Here is a 26,955-nt window from a genome sequence, read left to right as displayed (position 1 = left end):
GAAATAAGGGTAGCTCTGACCATTCACTACCGTGTCCAGGGAAAGGGAGAGATTGGGGAGGGGGGTGGGGTCACAGTGTGTAGCGAGGGATTGTTAAACTGTAGGTTTACAGCCTATTTTACAGTCTTGAAAAGGAGGGAAAAGTATAAACCTTTCCTGGAAGTGAAACCAAGAATGTTCTGCTGCCATATTTCAAAAGTAAATTGGTAAGATTCAAGAACTGCAGCGCTTTCACTGGGAATCCCCTTCTCATGAGGCAGAGGATGAGGAGAATCAGGAGCAGATAGAGGCCAGACTAATCCAGACTAATCTATCACCACTGACACTGAGGGCAGAGTTGAGGTGGAAAACAGGAGGAAGCTCTGTTTTGGGGTCAGAAACACAGTTCTGATGGGAAACCGAAATCACCTTTTCATGGAGGTGCCCCTTAACTGACATGGAGATGGGTTAAAAACAAAAAACTACTGCAGATGCTGGAAATCCAAAACAAAAACAAAATTACCTGGAAAAACTCAGCAGGTCTGGCAGCATCGGCGGAGAAGAAAAGAGTTGACGTTTCGAGTCCTCACGACCCTTCAACAGAAGATGGAGATGGGTTCCCTGTCCAACTCAACCCCATGGGAGTGGGATCAGAGGCGGGTCACAAGAAGTGTGAGATAGATTTATATCACACAACAGGCATCACTGAGGCTGCTGGTTGTCCTGAGGGAGAGATCTGCAGATTGTGTCACAGCATTCCACAGCACCAGAGGGAAGTGAGATGTCGAAGGGGAGCCAAAGGCTTGGCACCTGAGGAATATCAGTCCCTCGCTTCATTGATACCAACTTGAATCTAATGTTGGAGGCTGTGGGGAGAGGATGGAGGTCCTCTCCTGGGAGGGTGGTAGGAGGAGGCCGCTGCATCATGTGGAACACTAACTGGGTCACTGGGATGTCTTCTTACTGTCTCTGTCAATTGTTTTCCTCTCTTTACACTGTATAAAAGATGACACATTAAGCTACACCTCTGGGACTCCTTTTAAAGTTGCCACAATAGGAAAAGTGGTATGAGGTGGTGAAAGCCAGAATGGAATCTTCCACGGTGAGGAAAACCTCTCGACAGATAACCTTCCATCATTGGTGGGAAGTAATTAGATGTTCCAGTTGCATTTCCCATACATATGTTAGCACAGTATCTCAGACTCCCTCCCATGCCATGCCTCTTAACCTGAAGGGCTTAGTTGAAATGTTCCTGGACCAGGAGTTCCCAGACATTCATGGCATCCTCGTCAGCCCTTCACACCCCGAGCTGTGCTCAGCCAGCTTTTTGCGCAGCTGAGGCATTTCTCTCTTCAGCATCATCTCCCTCTGCCACCACTTCCTTCTTCTCCTGGTCCAATAACTGTAAAACCCCAACCAACAAGCATTGGAAGATAACTGTATCTGTTGGGTCCTTGCCTTTATACTGGAGTTTTCAAAACTGGAATTGATAAATATTTGTTGTTTTGGGGTATCAAGGGGTATGGAGCAAAGGTGAGTAACTGGAGTTGAGGGGCAGATTAGCCACGATCTAATTGAATGGCAGAGCAGGCCAAAGGGTCTAAATGGCCCTGCCGGTTCTTATGTACCTACACAACCCTGTATATGTCTGGGTTCTGCACATCCATAGGACTATCAAATGATACAGGGCTCCAAGAGCCAGTTTCTCCAGTCTAACCATATAACTAAAGTTCTTCATCACCAGAATCAGTCTCATAAATCTTGTTTGCACCCTCTCTAATTCCTTCACATCCTTCCTGAAATGTGGTTCCCACAATAGGACACAATACTCCAGTTGAGGCTGAACCAGTGTTTTATAAAGGTTCAACTTCCTTGATTTGGTACTCTATGCCTCTATTTATAAAGTCCAGGATCCCATAAGTATTTTTCACTACTTTTTCAACCTGTCCTGCCACTTTCAATGATTTGTACACATTCACCCCCAGGTCCCTCTACTCCTGCATCCCTATAGAATTGTATTCTTTATTACATATTGCCTCTCCTTGTTCTTCCAACCAAAATGCATCACTTTGCACTTCGCTACATTAAATTGCATCTGCAACATCTCCGCCCATTCCACCAACCTGTCTATGTGCTCGTGAAGTCTAACACTGTCCACTTTCATAGTTCATTATATTTACAGGTTTCATGCCAACTGCAAATTTAAAGCATTAACATAGATCAAGTGATCCTTAAACTGATTCCTGGGGAATGCCTTTGTCCAGTCCAGAAAATAACCGTTCACCATTGCTTTCTCTTTCCTGCCAGTCAGTCAACTTCATGTCCATGCTGGAAAGTCTGTTATGTGGCACTTTATCAAACACCTTATGGAAGTCCATGCACACCATATCAACTACATTACCCTTATCAATCCTGTCTGTTACCTTATCAAATAACTGAATCCATTCTGATTTTCCTTAATTAATCCACATTTATCCAAGTGACTGTTAATTGTTCTGGGTTACCATTTCTAAAAGTTCTTCCTCCACTGTAGAAACATAAAGATTAAACTAACTGGCATGCAGTTCCTGGATTTATCCTTACACCCTTTTTTTAACAAGCATGTACCTAAAGAGGATTAGAAGATTACGGCCAGTATATCTACAGATTCACCTTTACTTCCCTTAGCCTACATGAATGCATCCCATCTGGTCCTGGTGACTTATCAATTTTAAGTACAGCCACCCTTTCTAATAATACCTCCACTTTATCAAGTTGTAGCCCATCTAATACAGCATCTCAACTATCTCCTCTTTCTCCATCATTTTAGCAGCACCTTATTCCTAGGTAAAGACAGATGCAAAGTTTTCATTTAGTACCTCAGCCATGCCCCCATGTAGGGCTCTTTTTAGGTCCATAATCGGCCTCACCCCTCCTCTTGCTATGCTTTCAATATTTATATGGCATTCAAAAACTTTTGGATTCCCTTTTATGTTAGCTGCCAGCCTCTTCTCATACTCTCTTTGTTTCTCTTATTTCTTTTTTCATTTCCTCTCTGAACTTTCTATATTCAACCAGGTCCTCACTTCTATTATCAACTTGATATCTCCCCTACAGTCACTTTTTATGCTTCCTCTTGCTCTTTATCTCTTTTGTCATCTAGGGAGCTTTGACTTTGCTCACCCTACCTTTCCCCCTCATGGTGATTTATCTCAACTGTACATTGTTAAATCACATTTTTGTCTGCCAATCTTTCATTTCAATTTAACTGGGACTAGGACAGTTTCTCACCCCACTGAAATTGGCCCTCCTCCAATTAATTATTTTTACTTTAGATTGTTCCTTGTCTTTTCCCATAGCTAACCTAAATCTTATGATAATATGATAACTGTTACCTAAACGTTCCCTTACTGATCCTTGATCCACTTCATTCCCCAGAACAAAATCCAGCAATGTTTCCAGAAATCATTGGGCAGGAAATGTTCTGATGAAGAAAATTCTCCTGAACACAATTCAGAAACTTTTCTCCCTCTCTGCCCTTTACACTATTATTATCGCAGTCTATGTTAGGATAATTAATGTCCCTCATTATCACTGCTCTATAGTTTTTTCACTTTTCTGTATAATTTGCCTGAAAAGTTGCTCCTCTATATCTTTCCCAATAGTTGATAAGATATAGAATGCACCCAGTTGTGTAATGGTACATAAGAATGTAGGAAATCAGAGCAGGAGAAGAACATGCTGCTATTCCACATACCCCTTGATTCCCTGAAAGACGAAAAATCTGTCTATCCCAGCGTTAAATGTATTCAACATTGCAGCATCTGCAACTCTCTGGGGTAGAGAATAGCAAAGATTCACAACCCTTTGAGTGAAGGAATTTCTCCTCATCTCAATCCTAAATGGTCGTTTCCTAATCCTGAAACTGTTCTAGGTTCCCAAGCCAGAGGAAACAATCTCTCAGTGTTATGCTGTCAAGCCCCTTCATAACCTTGAATATTTCAATGAGATCACATCTCAATCTTCTAAACTCCTTTCCTCTATTGTTTCTTAACTCTAACCAAATAGATTGTGTCCCACGCCCCTCCAGGATATTCCCTCTCTCCAGCACTGTAATATTATCCTTAATCAATGCTGCCACCACTCCTCCTTTCTTTCTTTACCTGTCTTTAGCTGAACTCTTTGTTTCCAGGATGGGCTGCATGCTTGACACTGGCACCAGTGGGAAAACATACTATCCTGGAATCATGTCTATGGCTGCAGAGATGCCTATCAGTTCTCCTAACTGTTGAATCTCCTATCACTCTGACTTCCCCATTCTTCCTTATAATTTCCGCCCCCCTCCTCCACCTCCCCTCCTCCACCACCACCCCAAGGACACACATACACATGCCCAGACCTCTCTATGCAGCTGTGGTGCTGAGACTTGGTTCTCGCTACGCTTCCCAGAGGAGCCATCACTGTCTCCAGTATTCAGAACTGAAAACCGGTTGGATGGTGAGATGCACTCTGGGGACTCTGCACTACCTGCCTGGTCCCGCTTGTCTGTCTGATGGTCACTCATTTCCTCTCTGCCTGCACACTCTTAAGCTACAGGATGGCCATGTTCACAAGCATGCTATCCACGTAGCTCTCAACCTCAAGGACACACTGCAGTGACACCAGCTACTGCTCAAGGTCCAAAACCTGGAGTTCGAGCTGCTCCAGCTGAAGTTACATCTGCACATTTTGTTATCAGTTCCCACATGGAACAGGATGTGCACTCCATGGATCTGAAGTGCCCTAACATGATGTCCCTCTATTTTTTTTTAATCAGGAGTTTAACTTTAAATGTTTTACTTCACTGTTATTATATGTCTTCTGCTTCTTCCGTTCTCTCCCCAAAGGCAAGTCCAAGCCACAGTGCCATAATCTCTATCACAGATAAGGCAAGGAGGAGGCTCCAAATCCACCCCAGCCAAAACAGGGATTGAACCCTGTGCTATTGGCACCAGCCGTCCAACTAGCCCCCAAGGAGTCCAAGTTGCTATGGCATCAGACACTTTTACATGCATGTTGTAGCCAGGAGCTATGGATAGTGATGGTAGAGGCTCCAATTTGTTTCCATCACATGGCTGACCAGGAATCTCTCCCACTCTTAGCACCCACCATTGGTGCATGTTGAAAGGATTTACAGTTACAAGTTGATACTCAGCCTGTTTGGCTGCATTATGAACACACCTTCATTTGTCATTAATCCTGGAGTAGGACTCAAACTTGGAGCTTCTGATTCAAAGACAGGAATGTTACCCACTTCCCCACATGACCTCTTTATTATCCATATATTTTGGATTTTAATTTATTGAAAAAATACAAACATTTTAATGGCACTATCAATCGTTATTTAATTTTAAACTTTACCCACATGGATCTGATTAATTAATTGAACATTGATTTAATATTGTATAATTTACCATATAATTCTGATGTATAAAATATGATAGATTAAAGTTTATGTATTTTAGCAATTTGGCTTACTTTTAGTTTTTAATACTAATTTATCCTTGCATTATGATTAAAATAAATTCAATGCTTATCTGCAGACTGATCACTCTGCATCATCTTGTGCTGTGATGTCACTACACAAATGTTTTTGTCTCATGCTGTTTACTGACTCACCGTGAGTGACAGACAGAGAGAGATAGAGACAGAGACAGAGAGAGAGAGACAGAGAGAGAGAGAGAGAGACAGACAGAGAGAGAGAGACAGAGAGAGCGAGACAGAGACATAGAGAGAGAGAGACAGAGAGAGAGAGAGAAAGACAGAGAGGCATAGGGCTGAATTTTGCCGTCGGCAAGCTGGGGGCGGGTGCTGCTTGCTGACGTGCGAAATGATGCGGAATGACATCAGGGGGACCCCCCGACGTCATCCTGCCCCACTTAAATTTTCAGGAAGGCGGGGGGCACAGCCAAATCAGCTGTGCACCCGCCAATCTGTCAATGGCCAATTGAGGCCATTGACAGGATCATTAAAACAATTAAAGGACCTGCCCATCCAACCTTAAGGTTGGCGGGCAGGTCAGGAGCCCCAGCGGGGAATAGAAAAATAGGAAACCTCATCCACCGGTGGGATGAGATTTCATGTAGGGTTTAAAAAAGTGTAATAAAGTTTTTGTGAAATTTCTTAACATGTCCCATCTCGTGTGACATTGTCGCATGAGAGAGACATGTTAAGGGTTTTTTTTTCTATTTTTAGTGTTTATACAGCTGTCAGCGATCTCCCTGAGGCAGCACTTAGCCCCAGGGAGATGTGCGCTCTTTCGTGCACATGCGCAAAAGAGCACACTCTCGCTTTTGGGGAATCCCCCAAATGAGGTTTCATGTTTTCTCTATTTGCCACCAGAGCTCCTGGCCTGCCCGCCAACCTTAAGGTTGGACGGGCAGGTCCTTTAATTGTTTAAATGATTCTGTCAATGGCCTCAATTGGCCATTGACAGGTCGGTGGGCGCACAGCTGATTTTGCTGTGGGCCCACCTTCCTGAAAATTTAAATGGGACGGGGTGACGTCAGGGTTTCCCCCAACGTCACCCGTGTCATTTTACATGTGGGCAAGCGGGCCCCATCCCCTGCTCACCAACGGCAAAATTCTGCCCAACATGAAACCTCATCCACCGGTGGGATGAGGTTTCATGCAGGGTTTTAAAAATTTTAATAAAGTTATTATGTAAATTATGAACATGTCCCATCTCATGTGATATTGTCACATGAGGGGGATATGTTAAGGATTTTTTTTTTCTATTTTTAATATTTTTCAACGTGGAAGCGATCTCCCTGAGGCTGCACTTAGCCTCAGGGAGATGTGCGCTCTTTCGTGAGCTTGCGCGAAAGAGCGCACTCTTGCTTTTGGGGAATCCCCACCCGCCCGCACAGGTAGCGCATAGCACTTCCTGCCGGACGTCACGCTGGGCGGGCCTTAATTGGCCTGCCCACATAAAATGGCCACGGGGCCTGCTTCTCTGGCGGAGATCAGCTCCCCGCCCGCCGGAAATTGGGTCGGGCCTGCCCACCCGACAGGCAGAAAATTCTGCCCATAGAGACAGAATGTGAGAGAGAGAGTGAGACATAGAGACAGAGAGAGAGACAGAGACATAGAGAGAGCGAGAGAGAGAGACATAGAGAGAGATACATAGAGACATAGAGAGAGACATAGTGACAGAGAGAGAGAGAGACACAGAGAGAGAGAGACACACAGAGAGAGATAGACATAGAGACAGACAGAGAGAGACAGAGAGACAGAGAGAGACATAAAGAGAGAGATAGAGACAGAGAGCGAGACAGAAAGAGACAGAAAGACAGTGTGAGAGAGAGAAAAAAGGAAAGAACGTGTGTTTGGGAGAGAGAGAGTGTGTGTGTGTGTGTGAGGGAGAGTGAGAGTGAGAGTGTGGGAGGGAGAGTGAGAGAGAGTGTGTGTGAGGGGGAGAGAGAGAGAGAGTGAGTGTGTGAGAGAAAGTGAGACAGAGAAACAGAGAGAGAGAGAACACCCTGTCTGTTCCTCTCTAAGCCTCACCCGTTGTGACCACTGCACTCCTGGAGGTTGGTATGCTGAGCAAGATGGGGTGTATCAGCCTCTTCCTCTGCAGATCTGGTGATTGCTTTTGTCCAGGCCAGGCATGTGGCATGACCAGTAAGATAAACATTTCCTGTTTGTGTGTAGTTTCACAAAAAAGGCCTGCATTTATATAGCACCTTTCACAACCTCAGGATGTCTTATTTTTAATTGTAGCTACTGTCATAATGTAAACAAAGTGGCAGTCAATTTGCACACAGCAAGATCCCACAAACAGCACCATGAAATGAAATCACTGTTGCATTGTGAGAATAAGCAAAATAAAGAATAAAAGCAGAAAATGCTGGCATTACTCAGCTGGTCAGGCAGTATCAGTGGAGAAAAAAACATCAACGACATGGAGCGTTAACTCTGTTTCTCCACAGATGCTACCAGACCAGAGCATTTCCAGCATTTGCTGTTTTATTTCAGATTTCCAGCATCTGCAGTATTTTTCTTTTGTAGAACAAAACACTGAATGATTTCTGATCTTCACAAAGCAGAAGGAACATTGAGTTCTGGGATGAGTTTAACTGCTTTCGCTTTCTCCCTGAGGGTCGTTGTTGAGGACAATGAGGATCATCTGTATTCACTAAACTTCAGCAGCTGCTCTCCAATTACATTGTAATCAATGTCTGTTATTTGACAAAGTTAATATTCCAACTGTTACACAAATCCTACAGGGAGCACGTCTCAGATTTTTAAAAATTCCAAATAAAAGTGTTTGTAATTATGAGATTATCAATCTTCCTACACTGATTAAAATAGAGCCAGTGAGTAGATTAACTCAGTGGCTAACAGAGAGCAAGCAAACAAGCTTCCTTGCAATCTCCAATCAGCTCATTGAGCAAGGGGCCTAATTGATATAGATATAATGTTGAGGAAATGTCAAACATGGGAATGAAATGTGCAAAAATCTTAATGAATGGGGTCATGAGGAGCCAGTCTCTGATGAATTGCAGTATTTATACCATCTGATGTTCTTTAAATTGTATTTCTGCAGACACTTACTGCTCATTAAATTTCTCTAATGTTGGCCACTGGTTTAATGCCTTAGTGATTAGAATTACTGAAGTTTCTCTGTTTCAGCCTCTATTATCTGTCAGTCACACTGCCAGGTGTGTCTGCAATCCCTCCTGACTTGGCCTGTCTACCTAGCATGTACAGCAGTAAACCCTCTTACATAGTACACCAGCTTTTTAACCAATTGCAAAACTTAAAGAACCTTAAAGAGGGCCATTTATTCACTGACACAGGTCAAAAACATGACACTGGTAGAAGTTCAATGCCCGCATATAGTGCACCTTCACCTGGCCCAGTCTTCACCTCCCACCTCAGTCTCGTAGCAGCCACAGCTCAGCATGGCAGTTCAGAGCTAAACCTGTGTTGGGACAGATCCTGCACTCTGAGCCCTGGTGTCAACCCCACAATCTCAAACTTCAAGCCAGGTATCAAACCACCAGTCTATTTCAAGAAATTCCCAATATCATCCAGAACCGCAATATCAACCCAATCCCTAAACCATGAGGACCCAAATCCCCCCTCCCAAATGGAATCCAATAACAACTCAGATCCCATCCCATATTATCATAAGTCCTCAAATTCAACACAAGCCCACCCATAACAAGCCAGACTGTACAGGAGGGAGCAGCAATGCTGTTGTTTTAGGATATTCCATAATCAGGGGGACAGACAGATGTCTTTGTAACTGTTATCATGAGTCGTGTGTGGTGTGTTACCTCATGGGTGCCAGGAGCAGGAGTAGACCATTCAGCCCTTCGATCCTGGTCTGCCATCTGATAAGATCATGGCTGATCAAATTGAGGCCTTAATTCCACGTTCCTGCCTGTCCCAACTCCTTGGAGATCAAAAATCTGTCTAACTCAGCCTTGAATATATTCAATGACCCAGCCTCCACTGTTCTCCAAAGATTAATTCCAAAGGCTAATGACCTTCTGAGAGAAGAAATTCCTCCTCATCTCCATCTTAAATGGGTAGCCCCTTATTTTTAAACCATGCCCCTTAGTTCTAGGTTCCCCCATGAGGGGGAAATATCTTCCCAGCATTTACCTCGTCAAGCCCCCTTAGAATCTTCCATGTTTCAATGAGAGCTCCTCTCATTCTTTAAACTTCAATGAGCATAGGCCCAACTTCCTCAATTTTTCCTCAAGACAACCCCTTCATCCCAGGAATCAGCCTGTGAACCTTCTCTGAACTGCTTCCAGTGCAAATATATCCCTCCTTAAATAAGGAGACCAAAACTGTACACAGTACTCCAGATGCAGTCTCACCAATACCCTGTAAGATGTAGTAAGACTTCCTTACTTTAACCTCCATCCCCCTTGCAGTAACTTATTACTTGCTGCCCTGCATGCTAACCTTTTGCAATTCATGTACAAGGACACCCAGATCCCTCTGTACTGCAACATTCTGCAGTCTCGCTCTATTTAAATACTGTATATACTCATGTATAAGTCACATTTTTGAGACCCATTTTTTAGGCAAAATATTAAGTGGTCAACTTTTACACGGGTAATGTTTTCAAGGCGTTTATTTCCTACTACTGATGCTCATCGCTCACACAGGCAGCTGGTTACTCCACACAGATACCTCCTGGGCTGGTGGACACTCACTCTGCAGTTTATTCTAATCTTACCTCTGTCATTTCAATGAGGAATTAAACTTTTACTAAAAATTCCCCATTATCCCGGTAGGCAAATTATACTCTGTGATCTAGCACCAATGCAGAAAGGTCAGAAAACTTCTACTTCAAATCCTGGTCTCTGCTGTGTGACTCTGAACACAGAGCGGGGCAGTGAGCTCAGTCAGGGTGGGTGTCCTTAGAAAGTCAGTGGTTGACTTTTACATGAGATTGACTATTACTCAAGTATATACAGTAATATTCTGTTTTTCTATGATTTTTGCCAAAGTGGGCAACCTCACATTTTCCCACGTTATGCGCCATCTGCAAATTTTTTGCCCACTCACTTAACCTGTCTATGTGCCCTTGAAAATTCATTGTATCCTCCTCACAAATTACTTTCCTACCTATCTTTGTATCATCACCAAATTTGGCTACAATACAGTCTGTCCCTGCATCCAAGTCATGAATATAAATTGCAAGGAAGGCCTAGTACTGATCCCTGTGGCATTCCACTAGTTAATGAAAATGATCCATTTATCCTGACTCTCTGGGCAGGATTTTCCTGTCGGTGAGCGGGAGACGGGGCCCACTCGCCAACGCGTAAAATGACACGTGATGACGTCGGGCGGAACTCCCAATGTCACTGCGTCCCATTTAAATTTTCAGGTAAGCGGGGGCTCAGCAAAATCAGCCGTGCGCCCGCCGACCTATCAATGGCCAATTGAGGCCATTGACAGAGTCATTTAAGTAAGTAAAGGACCTGCCTGTTCAACTTTAAGGTTGGCTGGCAGGCCAGGAGCCCTGGCGGGAATTATAAAAAGCCTGAAACTTCATCCACGGGTGGAATGAGGTTTCATGTAGGTTTTAAAAAATTTAATAAAAGTTTTTTAAAAGGTTATGAACATGTCCCAATTCATGTGACAGTGTCACATGAGGGGACATGTCAGAGATCTTTTTTTCTATTTTTAATAATTTGTGACAGTAGAGGCGATCTCCCTGAGGTAGCACTTAACCTCAGGGAGATTAGTGCGCTCTTTCTGCACATGGGCAAAAGAGTGCACTCTCAGGTTTAGGGACTCCCCCCAAACCGCGCAGGGAGCGCATAGCACATCCGTGCGGACGTCACACTGGGCAGGCCTTAATTGGCCCGCCCATGTAAAATGATGATGCGTCCCCAATCAGGGGCGCCTTTTGGAAGCGTGCCTCCACGCGCCCGCATTTCTACTCCCCCACCAACTGGGGGAAAATCCTGCCCTCTGTTCCCTGTTAGCTAACCTATCTTCTATCCACACTACTATATCATCCCCAACACCGTAAGCTCTTATCTTGTGCAGTAACCTTTTGTGTAGCACCTTATCAAATACCTTTTGGAAATCCAAATACACTGCATTCACTGATTCCAATTTATCCACTTTGCTTGTTGCACCCTCAAAGAACTCTAATAAATTTGTCAAATACAATTTCCCTTTCTCAAAACCATGTTGACTCTGCCTGATTGTATTATGGTTTTCTAAATGTCCTGCTACTACCTCCTTAATAATGGTTTCTAGCATTTTGCCAATGATTGATGTTAGATTAACTGGGCTATAGTTTCCTGTTTTCTGACTCTCAACTTTCTTGAATGGAGGTATTACATTTGCAGTTTTCCAATCCACTGGGACCTTTCCAGAATCTGGGGAATTTTGGAAGATTACATCCAATGCATCCACTATCTCTGTGGCCACTTCCTTTAAGGCCCAAGGATGCAAGTCATCAGGTCCAGGGCACTTGTCAGCCTTTAATGCCATTAGGTTTCCTAGTACTTTTTCTTTAGTGATCATGAGTGTTTTAAGTTCCTTCCTTCCTTTTGCCTTTTGATTTTCCACTATTCTTGGGATGCTTTTTGTGTCTTCTACAGTAAAGACAGGCGCTAAATACTTGTTCAAAGTCTCTGTCATTTCCTTGTTTCCCATTATTAATTCCCAGGTTTCACCCTCTAAGGGAGCAATGGGATTATATACGTGTTGAAGCTTTTACTGTCTGATTTTATACTTCTTGCTAGCTCTCTTCCTCCAGTTTCTCCCTCTTGATTATATTTTCAGTCATCCTTTGCTAGTTTCTAAAATGTTTTCAATCTTCTGACCTATCACTAATCTTTGCAGCATGTACATCTTTTCTTTCAATTTGATACCATCCCTATCTTCCTTTCTTTCTAAAAAGAATATACCTTTGTTGAGAGTTATGAAACATTTCCTTAAATGTCTGCCACTGATTCTCTACTATCTAACCTGTTTTAACCTATTTTCCCAGTCCACTTTAGCCAACTCTGTCTTCATACCCTTGTAATTGCCTCTCAGAATCACAAAATGACACAGTGCAGAAGACACCCTTCGGCCCATCGAGTCTGCACCAACACGTGAGAAACACCTGACCTACCTACCTAATCCCATTTACCAGCACTTGGCCCATAGCCTTGAATGTTATGACATGCCAAGTGCTCATCCAGGTACTTTTTAAAGGATATGAGGCAACCCGCCTCCACCACCCTCCCAGGCAGCGCATTCCAGACCGTCACCACCCTCTGGGTAAAAAAGTTTTTCCTCACATCCCCCCTAAACCTCCTGCCCCTCACCTTGAACTTGTGTCCCCTTGTGACTGACCCTTCAACTAAGGGGAACAGCTGCTCCCTATCCACCATGCCCCTTATAATCTTGTACACCTCGATCAGGTCACCCCTCAGTCTTCTCTGCTCCAACGAAAACAACCCAAGTCTATCTAAAACAAAAATAAAAATACCTGGAAAAACTCAGCAGGTCTGGCAGCATCTGCGGAGCAGGACACAGTTAACGTTTCCAGTCCGTATGGCTCTTCACCTCTCATCAGAACTTAAATGTTTCATCCCAGGCAACATCCTGGTGAATCCCCTCTGCACCCCCTGCAGTGCAATCACATCCTTCCTATAATGTGGCGACCAGGACTGCACACAATCCTCCAGCAGTGGCCTCACCAAGGTTCTATACAATTCCAACATGACCTCCCTACTTTTGTAATCTATGCCTCGATTGATAAAGGCAAGTGTCCCGTATGCCTTTTTCACCACCCCACTAACATGGCCCTCCGCCTTCAGAGACCTATGGACACACACGCCAAGGTCACTTTGTTTCTCAGAAATTCCTAGTGTCATGCCATTCATTGAATACTTCCTTGTCAAATTACTCCTTCCAAAGTGTATCACCTCACACTTTTCAGGGTTAAATTCCATCTGCCACTTATCTGCCCATTTGACCATCCCGCCTATATCTTCCTGTAGCCCAAGACACTCAATCTCACTGTTAACCAACCGGCCAATCTTTGTGTCATCCACAAACTTACTAATCCTACCCCCCACATAGTCATCAATGTCGTTTAAGACACGAGTTTCAGAACAAACTTCTCACCCTCAGACTGAATGTGAAATTCTATTATGTTATGATCACTCTTACCTAGAAGATCCTTTACTATGAGGCCATTAATTATTTTATTAGATATTACCAGATCTCAAATAACCTGTTCCCTGGTTAGTTCCAAGATGTATCTACGTAAACACACAAATTGTGGTGAATTGTGGTAAGCAACAACCACAAATAGCTGTGTGGGAATATTATGTGTTGGCCATAATGGAAACATAGCTTAAAAATGGTGAAGTAATATTCAAGGATATTAATTAGGGAAGGCAGTATAGTGTTGGAAAGAGAGAATGTCCTTAAAAAGGCAAAGACAGAATTCATTTGGTTATAGTTGAGAAGAAAAAACAGAATGATCATGCCACTGCCTTCCAATTAATGAGAGAAAAAAAGATAAAGGAGCAAATCTGCAGGGAAATCACAGAGATTTACAAGAACTATAGAGTGGTGACATTGGGAGACGTTAATTACCCAAATATGGATGAGGATAATGTTAGAGTAAAGGGGATGCAGTGGGGGAGGATCTTCTAAAATGTGTTCAGGAGAACTTCCTTGATCAATATGTTCCCAGTCCAACTAGGAAGTAGAAATAAAGTGGCTGTATAATACATGTCAGATGAATTCTTCAAACAAGAAGCAGGCTAAATAAAATAAATTGAGAGCAATTTTTTTTTATTCATTCATGGGATGTGAGCTTTGGTAGCTGGGCCAGCATTTATTGCCCATCCCTAATTGCCCTTGAGAAGGTGGTGGTGAGCTACCTTCTTGAACCACTGCAGTCCATGTGGTGTAGGTACACCCACAGTGCTGTTAGAGATGGAGTTCCAGGATTTTGACTCAGCGACACTGTAGGAACGGCGATATATTTCCAAGTCAGGTTGGTGAGTGACTTGGAAGGGAATTTCCAGGTGGTGGTGTTCCCATCTATCTGTTGCCTTGTCCTTCTAGAGGGTAGTGGCCGTGGGTTTGGAAAGTGCTGTCGATGGTTGCTTGACGAATTCCTGCAGTGCATCTTGTAGTTAGTACATACTGCTGCCACTGTGCGTCAGTGGTGGAAGGAGTGAATGTTTGTGGATGTGGTGCCAATCAAGCGGGCTGCTTTGTCCTGGACAGTGTCAAGCTTCTTGAGTGTTGTGGGAGCTGCACTCATCCAGGCAAGTGGGGAGTATTCCAACACGCTCCTGACTTGTGCCTTGTAGATGGTGGGCAGGATTTGGGGAGTCAGGAGGTGAGTTACTCGTTGCATGGTTCCCAGCCTCTGGCCACCTCTTGTAGCCACAATATTTAAATGGCTAATTCAGGTCAGTTTCTGGCCAATGGTAACCCCCATGATGTTGATAGTGGGGGATTCAGTGATGGTAATACCATTGAACAGCAAGGGGCGGTGGTTGGGTTCTCTCTTGTTGGAGATGGTCATTACCTGACACTTGTGTGGCACTAATGTTACTTGCCACCTGTCAGCTGAAGTCTGGATATTGTCCAGGTCTTGCTGCATTTGGACATGGACTGCTTCAGTATCTGAGGAGTCGCGAATGGTGCTGAACATTGTTCAATCATCAGCAAACATCTCCACTTCTGACCTTATGATGGAAGGAAGGTCATTGATGAAGCAGCTGAAGATGGTTGGACTGAGGCACTACCCTGAGGAACTCCTGCAGTGATGTCCTGGGACTGAGATGATTGACCTCAAACAAGCACAACCATCTTCCTTTGTGCTAGGTATGACTCCACCAGTGGAGAGTTTTCCCCCTGATTCCCATTGACTCCAGTTTTTCTCAAGTTCCATGATGACACACTTGGTCAATGTTGCCTAGATATCAAGGGCAGTCACTCTCACTGAAGAAGAAAATAAGATTGCAAAAGAGAGAATATAAAATAGAGTGGCAGGCAACATAAAAGGGAGCACATGTAAATAGTAAGTGGGTAGCAGGAGACATGCGGGATAAAGAGGGTGATGTATGTTTACATGGCTAGAATACTTCATGAGTGTTTTGTATTGGTTTTTACTAATGAAGAGGATGCCGATAAATTATAGAAGTGGAGATGCTAAAGATAATGGAGAGGGTGTAAACTGATCGGCAGGATGTACTGGATAAGTCACCTGGTCCAGATGACTTGTACTCCAGGTTGCTAAAGGAGGTAGGAATGGAGATAGTGGAGGGGCTTACCATAATCTTCCCATCTTCACTGGATATGTGGGAGGTGCTAAAGAATTGGAGATCGACAAACGATTGACAATATTCAAAAAATGGTGTACAGACCATCCAAGTAACATCAGTGGAGGGTAAGGTTTTAGAAACAATAATCAGGGAAATCAAATCAACATGCACTTAGATAGAAACAAAAAACTGCGGATGCTAGAAATCCAAAACAAAAATAAAAATACCTGGAAAAGCTCAGCAGGTCTGGCAGCATCTGCGGAGAGGAACACAGTTAACGTTTCAAGTCCGCATGACTCTTCAACAAAACTAAGTAAAAATAGAAAAGCGGTGAAATATAAGCTGGTTTAAGGTGGGGATGTAGGACAGGTAGGGCTGGATAGAGGGCAATTGATAGATGGAGATAGCCAAAAGATGTCATAGACAAAAGGACAAAGAGGTGTTGAAGGTGGTGATATTATCTAAGGAATATGCTAATAAGTGACATTAAGGGTAGAAAGCAAGACAAACAAATAGCTCTAGTGGGGGTAGGGTTGGGGGAAGGGATCGAAATAGGCTAAAAGGTAGAGATAAAACAATGGGTGGAAATACATTAAAAAATAATGGAAATAGGTGGGAAAAGAAAAATCTATATAAATTATTGGGAAAAAAAAGGGGGGGATCGGAAAGGGGGTGGGGATGGAGGAGAGAGTTCATGAATTAAAATTGTTGAACTCAATATTCAGTCCAGAAGGCTGTAAAGTGCCTAGTCGGAATATGAGGTGCCGTTCCTCCAGTTTGCGTTGAGCTTCACTGGAACAACGCAGCAAGTCAAGGACGGACATGTGGGCATGAGAGCAGGGTGGAGTGTTGAAATGGCAAGCGACAGGGAGGTCTGGGTGATGCTTACAGACAAACCGAAGATGTTCCACAAAGCGATCACCCGTTCTGCGTTTGGTCTTTCCAATGTAAAGGAGACCGCATTGGGAGCAGCGAATGCAGTAGACTAAATTGAGGTAAGTGCAAGTGAAATGCTGCTTCACTTGAAAGGAGTGTTTGGGCCCTTGGACGGTGAGGAGAGGGGAAGTAAAGGGGCAGGTGTTGCACCTTCTGCGGTTGCATGGGAAGGTGCCGTGGGAGGGGGTTGAGGTGTAGAGGGTGATGGAGGAGTGGACCAGGGTGTCCCGGAGGGAACGATCCCTGTGGAATGCCACCAGGGGGGGTGAAGGGAAGATGTGTTTGGTGGTGGCATCATGCTGGAGTTGGCAGAAACGGCGGAGGATGATCCTTTGAATGCGGATGCTGGTTGGGTGATAAGTGAGGACAAGGGGGACCCTATCATGGTTCTGGGAGGGAGAGGAAGGTGTGAGAGCGGATGCGCGGGAAATGGGCCGGACACGGTTGAGGGCCCTGTCAACCACTGTGGGTGGAAAACCTCGGTTAAGGAAGAAGGAAGACATGTCAGAGGAACTGTTTTTGAAAGTGGCATCATCAGAACAGATGCGACGGAGGTGAAGGAACTGAGAGAATGGGATGGAGTCCTTACAGGAAGCGGGGTGTGAGGAGCTGTAGTCAAGGTAGCTGTGGGAGTCGGTAGGCTTGTAATGAATATTGGTGGACAGTCTATCACCAGAAATTGAAACTGAGAGGTCAAGGAAGGGAAGGGAAGTGTCAGAGATGGACCATGTGAAAATGATGGAAGGGTGGAAATTGGAAGCAAAATTAATAAATTTTTCCAGGTCCAGACGAGAGCATGAAGCAGCACCAAAGCAATCATCGATGTATCGGAAAAAAAGTTGTGGGAGGGGGCCGGAGTAGGACTGGAACAAGGAATGTTCCACATACCCCATAAAGAGACAGGCATAACTGGGGCCCATGCAAGTACCCATAACCACACCTTTTATTTGGAGGAAGTGAGAGGAGTTTAAGGAGAAATTGTTCAGTGTGAGAAGAGTAGTGGTGGATGGGGATTGTTCGGGCCTCTGTTCGAGGAAGAAGCGGAGAGCCATCAGACCATCCTGGTGGGGCATGGAGGTGTAGAGGGATTGGACGTCCATGGAGGAGGCAGTTGGGGCCAGGGAACTGGAAATTGTTGATATGATGTAGGGCGTCAGAGGAATCACGGATGTAGGTGGGAAGGGACTGGACAAGGGGAGAGAGAATAGAGTCAAGATAGCTAGAAATGAGTTCGGTGGGGCAGGAACAGGCTGACACGATCGGTCTGCCGGGACTGTCCTGCTTGTGGATTTTGGGTAGGAGGTAGAAGCGGACCGTCCGAGGTTGGGCGACTATCAGGTTGGAAGCTGTGGAAGGAAGATGTCCAGAAGGGATGAGGTCAGTAACAGTCCTGGAAACAATGGCTTGATGTTCAGTGGTGGGGTCATGGTCCAGGGGGAGGTAGGAGGAAGTGTCTGCAAGTTGATGCTCAGCCTCTGCGAGGTAGAGGTCAGTGCACCAGCCAACAACAGCACCACCCTTGTCAGCAGGTTTGATGACAATGTCAGGGTTCAATTTAGATCGATTTGACTTAATTAAGGAGAGCCAACACGGACTGATAAAAGGCACATCTTCCTTGTTTAATCTAACTGAATGGCAGGGAAGTTCTCCCCAGGATACTGGCCAACATTTATCCATTAACTAATATCTTTAACACCAATTATCTGGTCATTGATCATATTGTTGTTTGTGAGAGCTTGCTGTGAACAACCCTTCAAAAATATTTCTTTGGCTATGAAGTACTTTGGGACTTAGGTTGTGAACAGTGCTATAGAAATGCAAGTTGTTTCTGTCTTTCTTTCCATGTAGAGTACAGAAATCAGTGCTAGTATCCTGTGAATGATTCTCCCTCCACCCTGGAAGCAATCCAACATTGATGAGAAATTCCATTGTTCCCTCTCCCACCTTGTTTAACTTCTTCCAATGAATGTATTACATAAAAAGCATCAGAGAATTTTATTCAATTTAGAGAACAAAGCCATTATTACAAGCTGTCCATAAAGTCAGGATGTTTAGGAAACTGAAAGAGGAATATTTTTACTTGTAAGCAATAAATGGTTTGAATTTGTACAGTAGCAAAAACAAAATTTAATCCTGTGCTTGTTGACTGAGTGTTATTCCAGGCACATTGTGTCTTTTTTTAAATGACACATATAAAACACTAATATTACAGAAATACTGAGATTTACTACTGGGCATTAAGTCTAAACAAACTATAATATTGCAGTCATAAATCTACACAAACTCCAGGGATCGATTTAATACTAGATATTAAATCTAAACAAGCAGTAATATTATCGTAATAAATCTATATAAACACTGGGGATAGATTTATTACTACATAGTAACAATAATATTGCAGCTACCAGTCTACTCAAACAGAGAATGAGTCTTATATCTTGTTAGATATTAACTCTGAACTATTAAAATACACATTACAAGTAAATTTAAAATTAAAATAAGCTATTTATCTACTTTATATTGACACGCACTATTGCCATTCCCCCATTTAATCCTTTTCCTTTCCTCACTCAAATTTTAATCACAGAATCAAAGGGACTTACAGCACAGAGGGAGGTTATTCATCTCAATGTATCCATGCCAGCCTAATCCCAGTTTCAAGCTCTCGGTTTATAGGTTGTGACATTTCATGTGAAATTCCAAGTTGGTTAATCTGATTTATATTAATTTAATATTTTAATATAACTTTTGTTTTTATTTTTATGGAACTCAATAGAACCAATCTGGGCTCCAGGAGCAGAAACGTGTAACAAATGCAAAGTTCACTAACTGCAGCGTGTGTATGAGAAGGAATGGAAAAGCTGGAGGGATTTCTCCTGCCAGCGTGCAGTTAACACCAAGCTGAGTTTCAAACATGTGTAGTTGGAAATCTGGGAAAGAAGGCCTTAGAATGGGAAACAGTGAAATGAGCCATGATGTCAATACAATCAGAGGGAAGAGCATGTAAGGTGGAAGATTTGAATCAAGAACGGAAAGTCTGAAGGAACAGTTGCCAAAGGCTATTCAGTCTAATGTCAATGGTGGGAAAACAACTAGAGACCATTGTCAAGGACAAAATTCATTCTCACTTGGAGAAGCATGGGATATTAAAAGGATTGCCTGGCCAAATTTGTTTAAGGCCAGTCATATCTGACTAACCTGATTGAGTTCTTTGATGAAGTAATAGACAAGGATTGATGAAGGTAATGCAGAAGATGTTGTACAACTGATTTAAAAATACATTTGATAAACTATTGCATAACAGACTAGTTCAGAAAATAGAAGTTCGTGGTATTATAGGGATGGTGGGAATATGGCTACGTAATTGGCCAAACAATCGTTAGGGTGATTGGTTGTTTTTCCCACTGGAGAGAAGTATGCAGTGGGGTTGTTATTGGAACCATTGTTTTTTTTGTTATATATAAATGAGTATAGGGAATAAAATCTTGAAGTTTGCAGATGATACAGAAATTGGCAGTTGCGATTTAATGCCATTAAGTGGGAAGTGATGCTATAATGTCATAACTGCACCAAGTCCAGTTCACTGGACGGGTTCACTGATCTGTTGTCTCCTGGTCCAGAATGCCTCAATTTCAAGATCATTGTCCTTTTCAAATCCCTCCCTGACTGCCACTTTGACCTCACGCTTTACCCAAACTACCTTGGGATAGTTAAAATCACTCGCTATAATGCCCCTTTTGTCCTTACATATTCTTCTGAACTGTGTGCGGATCTCTCCCTCTATCTTATCCTGCGACCTGTAATACACATCGAAAATTACACAATTTCCCTCCCTATTCCCTATCTACTGATATAGGGCAGAATTTTGCCCTTGGCTGGCAGGCTCAGTGGGGGAAGGCGGAGGTGGTCGGGAAGCTGACCACCGCTCGCAATAGGCACCGCACCGCAATTTCACACTGGCGGGCCAGTTAAGGCCTGCCCAGCATGAAATGCGAGCAGCAGCGCTGAGCGCTGATTGTGCGGGGAAGGGGAGGAGGGCAAGCGGGCTGAGTGCAAACTTCACACATGCGCGTGGGAGAGCACTGCATAATCTCACTGAGGCACAGAGCAGCCTCAGGGAGATGAAGACATTTGAAAGAAATAAATAAAAATATAAAAATGTAACGAAACATGTCCCCTTATGTGACTATCACATGAGCAGGGACAAGCTATTAATGAAAAATTAAAGTTTTTATTTTTATTTGCTATTGGAAACCTCATCCCACCCGTGGATGAGGTTTCTAAAAAAATGCAAAGGCCTCTTGGCCTTTTCATCTGCCCGCCAACTGTTAGGTTGGATGGGCAGTGAAAAATTGAATTTAATCGTTAACTTAATGGCCTTAACAGGCCTTTTAACTGCTGGTGGGTACGCTGCCGACTCCAGCATGCGCCCGCCGACTGAACTATCGCGCGTTGACGCCGGCACGTTCGGCTGATGTTTCATTTCACACTTGAGCGGGTCAGGCACGCGCCTGCCCGCCGAGCGAAAGTTTCTGCCCATAGATTCTGTCTTAAAGCACCTGTGGGACATCTTTAGCTTTTAAGGCAGGGCCGAATCCTTCATCAACACTGGCACCACAATCGGTCTATCCCGAAAATATTGTAACCAGGAATAACGAACCTGAATTTCCTGGAGATATGCTCCCATTGTAGGAGTGCATCTTGTTGCTGTTTTAAGTAACATACATGGATATTTACACCAAGAATTAATTTTCAGAACAAAAACAAAAATACCTGGAAAAACTCAGCAGGTCTGGCAGCATTTGTGGAGAGGAGCACAGTTAACGTTTCGAGTCCGCATGACTCTTCAGTTCTGTTGAAGAGTCATGCGGACACGAAACGTTAACTGTGCTCCTCTCCACAGATGCTGCCAGACCTGCTGAGTTTTTCCAGGTATTTTTGTTTTTGTTTTGGATTTTTAGCATCCGCAGTTTTTTGCTTTTAAATTAATTTTCAGAGCCTTTTTCACTACTGTGCTGCCTTCCTTATGAAATTATCATAACTCTGCCTAGTTCACAATCAATCGTGATCAGAAATTTCCTGCATCAATATTAATTTTATCGCCTCTGAAACATAGATTGTACAATAATGGCCGTAAGCTCCCAATGATCCAACAAGCGTCTGATTTATGAAGTTAAAGGATCCAACAGCGGTTCAATGTATTATTTATTCAGATTCTCCTACTGGGAGATTTGAAGGAATTGCATTACATTGGTGAGTGGGCAGCATTTTATTATGGTATTCTAATTTAATGATCACATTTAAAATGTGGTTTGTGGCTGTAGCATTTCAAAACATGAAAGAATTTTTGCATGTGGATTAGAAGGGATCAGCAGCAGCTGGACTGCATTGGTGCTGTATCATTGTAATGACTTGACGGACCAGACAGGTTTCAACAAGAACCAGATTATTACAGAGTGTTTTTCGGATGCTACATATTTGATTAGGACTCTTGTCAGGAAGCCCCACCCCCCCAGATAAACCACACTTGGGGCTCAATGTTCGGAGCCTCCAAGAACATCATGTGACCCCTGATAGGTAGCAGGAGGGGCTTTATCTTCAATTACTACATTTCTTCCCCATTAGTTTTTTACAGTTTCTATTTACAGAGAACATTTGAATATACAACAACATATACATAGATACAACTTCAGGTGATTAATGATTAAGTCTCTGTGGTGATTTCCTTATTCGGGTAGAGCGGCATAGCTCTACCACTTGAGGTTCTTTCACAGGATTGACATGATCAGGAACTGCAGCACAAGATACATTATTAGAAAGTGGCATTTCAGGGTTTGGCAACTCTACAGAGACATCCGGCATGTCTATTCTAGGTCAATTTGTCACCTCAGGGATTAATAGTTCGATGTTAATCACAGGCGGAATAGTTAGTTATTGGAATGTCTCTCTATCACAAATATGGTCCATGCTTTTTCAAACAATTCTGGCTTCCACTTCCCCCTGGAAGGAAAAGGAACCAGTCTCTGAGACAAAGGTTCCAGGAACACAACAAGGTCCACTTCCGAAATTCCAATAATACTGTGTCTCCTACAGAGAATGTGCGAGTTTGCTATGAATATCATCATTCAATTTTTGGTTATTCTGATTCCTCTCTAATTCCCCTCTAAGTTTGGAAACATCAGACTTAACCTTGTACATAGGCGGTGTTTCTTCTATAATTCAGACGGTGTTGAACCCGTAATCGAATGTGGCATCGTACGATAACCAAGAAGAAAGTGGGGAAGTCGAGATTCTGGAGTGCCTTCTGATAACCTCTTCATTCCAGGTTTGAAAGTTAGCACATCTCTCTGAGCTAACCCATTTGATGGGAGATGTTATGGGGCTGCTTTAATATGTCTGATTCCATTTAAATTCATGAATCTCTGAAACTCTATACTGGTAAAAACTGTACTGTTATCAGAAACCATGATTTCCGGTAGGCCATGTATGCTAAACAATGATACAGCTTCTCGATAGTTGCGCTCAATGTCAGTGATCTGACTTCGTACACATCCATCCATTTAGATTGTGCATCTACAATCAACAAAAACATAGTACCTAAGAATGGTCCTACATAATCAATATATAGTCTAACCCAGGGTCGACCAGGCCACTCCCACAGATGCAGTGGAGCTGAAACAGGCAACTTCTGTTGTTGCTGACAATGGAGACAGTGCTTGACCATTCTTTCAATGTCCCTGTCTATGCCTGGCCACCAGCCATAGCTTCACACAAGCATTTTCATCTTCGATATGCCTGGATGTGCAGTGTGAAACTCTGTCAAGAGTGGTTCTCTTCCATGCGAAGGGACAACAATACTTGATCCCCACAACAAGATTGCATCTTGACAACTTAACTCCATTTCTTGGGCCTGGAATGGTCTCAACTCTTCAGATGCAGGTGAATTTGACCAACCTGGCAAGACACGGGCCGGGATTTTTCCATGACCACTGACATTGGGCGTGCTCAGTGGCATGAGCGGACAATATGGTGACAATATGGAAAAGGTGAAAAATCGGTTTCACAGCATCGTTAAACCAGTTTGCGGTCGCCTGCTGCGCCCGCCGATGGTGGGCCGCGTTCCCCGCCATGGAGTGTTGGGAACCTCATTATAATACATCAGCATATCATTACAAGGCCAGCCCACCGGACTCCTCCCCACCCCACCCCCCTCCCCCCACCCCCTCCACTGGATCATCCACGCATGTTGGTGGGAAAACATGCCTATGTGTTTCACAACACCGTATTTAAGGCGTGCACTTGGCGGGCTGCACTTTGCTCAGGACTTCGAGGTTTGTTTGCCTACCTTGCTTTGGGCAGCACTCGCAGGCATCAGCGCCAGGCTTCACAGACACAACACATCACTTTTAGGGTGGCTCACAGACAGGTCTCTACCTACCAGATCAGCCGTATGTGAGTGGCTTTTCAATGGCTGCAGGGCCAGGGCTTGCTTGGGGAAGGGGGAGAAATGGCCTCAGGCAAAGGAAGAGGCTGCAGGGGGAAGGAGGGTATCCTAGGGTGTGAGTGGGGGCACATGTTGATCTGTGCAAGTGGCCTCAAGATGGTGAGGGCTGAGGAGGCAGTCTCCAGAGGAGATGAGGCCAGATGGACATGTGTGGGAGAATGGGTGATGATGTCCCTTGAGCTGGCAGTGAGTGAGATGCCAGTGAATGTGTGATGGGCTTGTAAGTGTGTGTTTAGAGTGATGAGATGGTTGCCATACCCTGGCTGCACAGATGAGATCACTCATTCTCTTTCTGCAATCTCTTATGTGCAACATTGGCATTGACCACCACAGCCATCGCCTACCAAGCCAGAGTGGTAATGTAGCTGCCCCTCCTGCAGCCAGAGCAGGGGTAAAGGACATCACAGTGGGCCCCCATGGCGTCCAAAAGGCACTTGAGGGTGACAGTCTTTTTGCCTTTAGGGGCCATGTCTTCTTTACTGCAGTCCTGGGCTGGAAGCACCGAGCGTGGCTGTACTTCAACTGTGGTGTCTGGAGATTGAAAACAGCACGAGAGGAGCAGCAGTCTTACTTCCGGGGGTGAGAGGAGTCAGACCTGCATGGGAGCACGTTCCAGGGCTGTGAGTAAAGAGAGGAGTCAAAGCTGTGTGGGAGCGACAGGAGTCAGACCTGCGTGGGAGCACCCTTCCTGAGCTGCTCAGTGGATTTGAAAAAAAGTGTGTAAGTGACATCACAGGAAAGTCATGAGTTGATTGGATTTTCAGCAGTTACTGTTAGGGACTATGCTTCAATCCCAGTAATTTTAAAAAACGTAAATTTCTAAACAAGCTCAGGGAAATAAGAATTTCTAGACACAGGAGAGGGGGCGGATTTCTGAGTAGGTTAAAGAATTTTTGCTTTCTACTAACCTCCAGTTTATCATTAATAGTACAAGAGTAAGGTTAAAGTAAGTAAAAGTAACTAAAGTTTAAATAAATAAAATGATTTAAAAGTTTAAGGTTAAGGCATGGCAGGTCAGTTCAGCCAAGCGGAATGCCCGTCCTGTGGCACACATTGCCACATGCCAGTGAGTGCAGAAATAGGAGGATATGGTAGATGAATGCATGGCTGGAAAGATGGTGCAGGAGGGAGGGCTTTAGGTTCCTGGGACACTGGAACTGGCTCTGAGGAAGATGGGTGGCACCTGAACAGAGCCAGGACTGAGTTCCTTGCGGGGCATTTTGCTGGTTTAAACTAACTCAGCAGGGGTGTGGGAACCAAGAAAAAATATTAGAAAGTAATATCAGGGTGTACGGAATGTTGGGAGAGGCAGATAACACTAAAATAGAGAATAGTAAGTTAATAGATGGAGTCGGAGTAAGGGAGAAAGTAATGAAGTCTAAATCAGGGTTACACTGCATGTACATGAATGCAGGGAGTATAGTTAATAAAATTGGGGAGTTACAGACGCAGATTACCTTGTGGGATTATGATTTTGTGGCGATAACAGAGACCTGGCTTAAGGAAGGGCAGATCTGGGTGTTAAATATTCCTGGTTACAAGGTGTTCAGAAAAGATAGGAAATGGAAAAAAGAGGAGGGGTGACAATTTTGGTTAAGGAAAGTATTGCAGTACCGGAGAAAGAGGATATGTCAGAGGATTCAAGGACAAAATTGATTTGGCTAGAGCTAAGGAATAAGAAGGGTGCAATTACATTGCTCGATGCAATATATAGACCACCAGCTAGTGGGAAGGATATAGAAGACAAAATCTGCCAGGAAATTACAGATAGGTGTAAAGATCATAGAGTAGTTATAATGGGGGACTTTAATTACCTGTATATAGACTGGGATAGTGGTAGTGTAAGGGGCAGTGAGGGGCAAACATTCCTAGACTGTATTCAGGATAATTTCTTACCGCAGTATGTGTCCAGTCCAGCAAGAAAGGAGGCACTGCTAGACCTGGTTCTTGGGAATAAGGCAGGCCAAGTAGATCAAGTGACAGTGGGGAATCATTTAGGGGACAGTGATCATTGCATCATAAGGTTTAGGATGACGGTGGAAAATGACATTGGTCAATCCAGGGTAAGAATAATCAACTGATGGAGAGTGGGCCTCAATGGGGCAAGAACAGAGCTGGGCCAGATAGTCTGGAACCAAAGGTTGGCGGGATAAACAGTAGCTGAACAATGGGCTACCGTCAAAGAGGAGATGGTTTGGGTACAGTCAATATATGTTCCCTCAAAAGGGAGAGGTAGGACAAACAAATCCAGGGCTCCCTGGATGACAAAGGAGATAGAATTTAAGTTAAAGAAGAAAACGTGCTTACAACAGGTGTCAGATAGCAAATACAATTAAGAACCAAACTGAATACAGAAGGTTCAGATGGGATGTGAAAAAGCAAATACGAGAAGCAAAGAGGGATTATGAAAAAAGACCAGCAGCTAACATAAAAGGAAATCCCAAAGTATTCTATAAGCACATCAATAGTAAAACGGTATTAAATGGAGGAGTAGGGCTGATTAGGGGCTAAAAAGGGAATTTACACATAGAGGCAAGAGGTACGGCTGAGGTTTTAAATGAATGCTTTGCATCTGTCTTTACCGACGAGGCAGATGCTGCCCAGGCCACGGTGACAGAGGAGGAAACTCAGTCACTAGAAGGGTATAAAATTGATAAGGAGGAGGTAATGGATAAGCTGTCGGTACTTAAAGTTGATAAGGCATCGGAACTGGATGAGATGCATCCAAGGATATTGAACGAAATGAGA

The sequence above is a fragment of the Cetorhinus maximus genome, chromosome 8 (genome assembly GCF_964194155.1).
Source record: "Cetorhinus maximus chromosome 8, sCetMax3.hap1.1, whole genome shotgun sequence".
Lineage (NCBI taxonomy): Eukaryota > Metazoa > Chordata > Chondrichthyes > Lamniformes > Cetorhinidae > Cetorhinus > Cetorhinus maximus.
The sequence above is the reverse complement of the archived record's forward strand: the minus strand, read 5'-3'. Positions refer to the sequence as shown.